This window comes from Terrapene carolina, unplaced genomic scaffold (genome assembly GCF_002925995.2).
Source record: "Terrapene carolina triunguis isolate 2854851 unplaced genomic scaffold, T_m_triunguis-2.0 Scaffold96, whole genome shotgun sequence".
Lineage (NCBI taxonomy): Eukaryota > Metazoa > Chordata > Testudines > Emydidae > Terrapene > Terrapene triunguis.
The window spans coordinates 61,748,285-61,754,272 of record NW_020664447.1 but is presented as its reverse complement, the minus strand read 5'-3'; positions in this window follow the sequence as shown (position 1 = coordinate 61,754,272).

The following is a 5,988-nucleotide window of genomic DNA, read 5'->3' as shown; positions in this document are numbered from 1 at the left end:
GTGGCATATGGCAGCTGTTTAACAGCACATAGCAACAATTCACTGTTTAGAATAGGAAGCTATCCAGTTGAAACTGCCCCATCACCCTTTGGGGCAGGTAGAAGGGCATTATAACCCTGCGGCTGAGTCCAGACACCACCCTTAGTCTCAGGGTAGTATGGCTTAATGGCTGGAGCCAATAAGGAGGTCCTCCTATGCTGGGATGCATGGCCTAGTGCCAAGAGTCAATATGGCTGTCCTCCCTCACAGGGCCACGTGGCCTAGGTGCCAGAGTTAATATGGCTGTCCTCTTTCATAGGGCTGTGGGGCCTAATGGCCAGCAGGGAAGTGGGTCACCACCCAGGAGTGGGTGGCAGCTGGGGTAGGGTCCCTTCTTGGAACTGGGGTGTAGGGACCCTCTTCCCCTGTGGCTCTACAATGCTTAGCATGCTGATGCAGTAAGTAACAAATTTATAATAAAACTTTTCTTTCTCATTTTCACCTTTCTCTGGGGAGAGGGAGGCCTCGTCAGCTTCCTGAGGATCTTACCAATTTCTCCTTTCTCACTGAATACCCACCACCCCGAGATCTATTTTATTTGTTTTTTATTTCTAATAAGTAAAAAAAACCCACCCCAAACTAAAATTTGGAACGACTCAAACCATCTAGCTATGCACATGGCAAGTCTGTGTAGCCATGTGTCCTTATCATGTTGCCCTCATCCTCCCTCCATTTCTTGTTTCTGCATCCATTTCTTATGTCTTGTCTTAGAGTGTAAGCTCCTCAGGGCAATGAATGTCTCTTACTATGTATGTGTTTGTACAGTGACTAAGACATAGGGGCCCTTATCTGATTAGGGTCTCTGATCGCTACTGTAGTACAAATAAGAATAAGAATTGTACTTGGAACTCAGGTGCAGCCTATCTCTTCATCACTACCTCTCCACACAGAAGACTTAATACTCCTGGACTAACAAAACTTACCCCTAATGGAATTTCTGAGAGGATGTGCCCAGCCCTGGAGATGGAGCAGAGGAAGGCGTAAATACTATTGGCCACTCTCTACTGCCTACTCTGATAGATGCTCAGAGTGGAACTGATGATGAGCTCTAGCAGGAGCTTTGTGCAGTCTTCCCCTAGTGGAAGGTGAATCACCTAAACTTTCACAGAGCCTCTGTGAATGATGAGAATTTGAAGGGGACCTCAGAAGAAAAGGTGGGGATGCCCAGGACACTTTTCCAGCATTCCTTGTTTATCTTGATGGCTTCCTTTCCACTCCATTATTTACTAGAGATTTGGAAGAATTAAAGAAACTGGCCTATTACTAGGGTCCTGAATCTGTTATCACTTATACTGATGTAAAATTAGGTTAATTTTTGCCCTAAATGCTACATCACTCAAGGGAAAGGAATGATTTAATGGTTTGAACAGAGGCCTGGGAGCCACAGACTCCTGGGAGCTAATAGCAGCACTAACACTGAATCACTGTATAACCTTGTATAAGTCATTTCACTTCCTCTCACAGTGTCTCTGTCTTAGTATACACATCTGTAAAATGGAGATAATTAGTAAAATTTTCAAAATTGTGGAAGTCAGAGATCACCAAAGTGTGGGGCATGCCCAGCTGCCGACCCCCACTGCAGCCCACCTGTGGCTCTGCTCCCTGCCTCACCCCCAGCCTCAGCCCCTGGGTGCAGACCTGCCCCCAGACCCACCCCCAGCTGCAGCCCCCTTACCCCATCCTTTTCCCCCCCACTCTCCCTGGAGCCGAAGCCCTGCTCCCGGCCCTGGTTCCGAGAGTCAGGGGGCACAGACAGGGGCAACGGGGGCCGCGACACTAAAAAGTTTGGGGACTGGTGTAAGTGATTTAGGAACCTAAATCAATGGGATTTAGACGTGCATCCATCCTCCACGCAGAGCGACAGTATGTTCCATCCCAATGTTGAATGGGACTTTCCTTTCAATTGCTCTTCCCAGTTGCTGGGCACTAGAACAGAAAACAGAGCAGAGACTTTCCCCCTTTCTCAATGCTCCCCCTTCTGGCACCAAGGCTGGTGCAGGAGAAGGAAGAAACAGCCTAACTTGAATACAGAGGGACACAGAATGGGGAAAGGAGCCTGGGGAAGAGAATTGGGTTAGGAGGCAGATGGAAGGGGGGTTAGGAACAGGAGCCAGGAGGGGGAAATAGGGGCAGAAACAAAGAGGGGCAGAAGACCAGAGGGAGGGAGGGGAGAGAGGCAGGAACAGAGGGGGGAGCTGGAAAGGATGGACCAGAACCAGGGGGATAAGTAGTAGGGGAGGGTACGGGGCAGGATATGGGGGTGAGGATAGGAGCAGAAGGGGGAGGGGGAGAGGCTGAGGGGGCCAACATAGGAGGATCTATAATTGCAAGAGTACTCATTGACCCACAGAACCTGGAACTGAACCCATTATTCCTGAGTCTCACCATTCCTTTGCTGGGAGCAAATAGCTGTGAAATCCACTGGCAATGTGTGTGTCTCCATCCCTTTTCAGTGGCAGGTCCACACAGAAATAACAGCCTTCTAGTATTACCAGTTACTCCACAAGCTCAAGTGCTAGAGGACCGTGCTGTGAATCTAAAGGTCCCAACCTTGCTGATGACCTATGGGGGGATTAATATGGTTCCACGTGATGATATTTTTTGTTTTTCATTTTTAAGTTTTTAAAAAAACAGGAAATTACATCCAAAACATTATGTTTAAGAATGTTAAGGTTGCAAAGTCAAAAACTTAAAGTTAGAAAATGCCAGAAATAAGATTGCCCATGCAATTTTAATTTGGGCCTGTTGTACCTATGCATCATGATACAGTCTTTAATTACATGATCATATATAATTTTTTCCACACTCTTGCCTCATTCAGTGCACAGAATGGACTTTGCTTTGGGAGTGTACCAGGCTTATGTAATGAATGAGGCTGTTGTTTGTAGGATCCCTGCCTCGTTTGTTGTAAAAGTGGGAAGGTGTAGAAATTGGAAGATGTGTAGTGAATGAAGCAGAGAACTGTAGCAAGGATGGATAGTTGAATCCCACCCTGGCACTAGAGTCTGTTCCTGCCTCTGCCATGGAGTTCCAGTGTGAGGCAGAGGAAGTCACGTAAACCAGAATTTTGAGAGGTGTGAGTTCCTCTTTATTTTGGCCACCTGTGTGTTCCTCTTTATTTTGGGTACCCAACTTGAGACACCTGGGGTATGATTTGAAGAAGTGCTGAGCACTCACAGCTGCAAACTAATGTCAGTGGAAGTTCTGCTCTGAACTTATAAAGTACTGTGACAAATCAAGTTTTGACATTCACAAATTGGGCACCCTAAATTAGCTGATACAGAAATAAAATCCAAAATTGACAAAAGTATCACAGTTGCGTATGTGTAAAATGGGGATAATACTACTACCTCACTTCACAGGAATGTTGTGAAGGTAGATTCATTAATGTTTGTAAAGAACTAAGATATTATGATGGAAGTGTGTGGTGGGGCAACGACTCACCGGCATGGTGCTGCCTGCTGGTCATTTTGGGAATTAGCTCTTTCCAGCCCAGAGTGCCCTCTGCAGGCTGGTGTCTCACCTGCCACTGGCCCCCCATGTCCCTCCCAGATCCCAGTGCCCCAGTTCTGTCCCCAGCAGTAACCCACAATCTGGGTCTCCCCACCCAGGGGAACCCCCAACCCTCTATCCCGCTCACTGGGGCAGACTGCAGTCTATAAACCACTCATCATCAGCAAGGGGGGTGTGACAGGTTGGATCACAGAAACCCCCTTGGGAGCTGCCACCCGATGTGCCAAGACTACCCCTGCTTCTGTTTTCCCTGCCAGCTCAGGACTCCAGCACCCCGTCTTGCTGAATTAGACACTCCAGTCCACTTCAACACAGACCCAGGGTCTGAATCACTTGTCCCAAAACTGCAAGTTTACCCAAAAACAGCTCACAGGAGTGTGCTTGTCTTTAGCACTCAGATGCCCAACTCCCAATGGGGTCTAAACCCAGATAAATCCGTTTTACCCTGCATAAAGCTTATGCAGAGCAAACTCATAAATTGTTCGCCCTCTATAACACTGATAGAGAGATATGCACAGTTGTTTGCTCCCCCAGGTATTAATACATACTCTGAGTAAATTACTAAATAAAAAGTGATTTTATTAAATACAGACAGTAGGATTTAAGTGGTTCAAAGTAGTAACAGACAGAACAAAGAAAGTCACAAGCAAAATAAAATAAAATGCGCAAATCTATGCCTAATCAAACTAAATACAGATAAGTTCCTCACCAGTTCCAGAATGCTCCCTTTTACAGGCTAATCTCCCTTTAGCCTGGGTCCAGCAATCTCTTCCACCCCCTGTAGTTACTGTCTTTTGTTTCAGTTCCCTTCAAGCATCCTGGGGGGGTGGAGAGGCTCCTTCTTTAGCCAGCTGAAGACAAAATGGAGGGGTCTCCCCCAGGGTTAAATAGACTCTCTCTTGTGGGAGGAGACCCCCCTCCTCCCTCCTATGCAAAGTGCAGCTCCAAGATGGAGTTCTGGAGTCACCTGGGCAAGTCACATGTCCCTGTATGACTCAGTCTTTACAGGCTGAAGCCATTGTCCACATGGAATCTTGCATGTCTCCAGGAAGACTTCTTATGTGGATTGGAGCATTCCAAGATGCATTGTTCCCCAGGTGTTTCCTGATCAAGTACTTAACCTGGCGAATTCCTTCCTAAAGAAGCTGACCAAATGCCTCCCAAAGCTTACTTAGAAACCAAGCCAGCATACAGACCATATTCTTAACCTCAAGTAGAAAATGATATATATATGTACAAATACAATGAATAGATATAGTAGACCATAACCTTTACGGAGATATGTTACCTGGCACAGGCAGCACCAAACATATTCCAGTTATGTCATACATACATTTATAAGCACCCCCTCCCCATAAAGCCTTATGGGGTACACTGTCACAGGGGGTTTGGACCTGCTGCCTTTGCCTACCCTGGGCTGCACCTCTGCAACTCCAGTACTCTTCCTGGCCTTTAGCAAGGTCTGCAGCCTGGGGGTTTTCCAGGCTGGAGCTCCCCAGCTCTTCTGGCCTTCCCCCTGCCCTGCTCTACCTCAGGTACCCTGCTCAGCTCCCAGGCAGCCCAGTCCTTCTCTCTCCACCACTAGAGAAAGACTGTCTGTGTCCTTCTGGCCCACTGCCCTCTTATAAGGGCCAGTTGGGCCCTGATTGCACTGGCTACATCTGTGGCTGCTTTCCCCATCAGCCCAGCTTTTCTCCGCCGCAGCCCTCTCCAGGGCTGCTTTAACCCCTTCCGGTCTGGGGGTGATGACCCCGCTACAAAGTGCCATAGAAAATCCCATGAGGAAATTAATAATTCTGTTTTCAATGCAGGGTTTGGATGGTCTACAGTAAATAATGCATGGGGCCACATAGTGAATAATGAAAATAAAAAGAAACATTGACTAGCTACTCATTCATTGTGCACCATCTATCTTATGCACTAAATGAGACAGTGGTCCTGTGGAAAAAAAAAAGTGATAATGTAATTAAAGACTGTGTTGTAATACATACACATTTCTGGCATTTCCCAACTTTTGAGACTTGACTTTGCAACTTTAATGCTTTTTAACTTAGCTTTTTAATGTAATATTTATAAAGCACATAGAAAAATAACTGTATTATTACTGCCAGTTGGTTTTTCCAGCCATATTAGAAACCTCCCTCTTCCTTATACACAGCACTGCATAACACAAACACACTGACTAAGCTAGTACATATGGGAGCCATGTGCTAGGGCCCTTAAAATGTACAGAATCTCTACCTCTCCTAGTATTATTTTGTATAGTTATGTCTCATCAAACATTGGACATTATGTCATGCTGTTTGGGGTTCACATAGTGTCACAGATCACTCTTAATCAGCCCTGGACAGAGGCCTGATGGAAGAGCAGTGCTCACTGCCACCACGGTTAGCAGGGCTGGCTCCAGGGTTTTGGCCGCCCCAAGCAGCCAAAAAA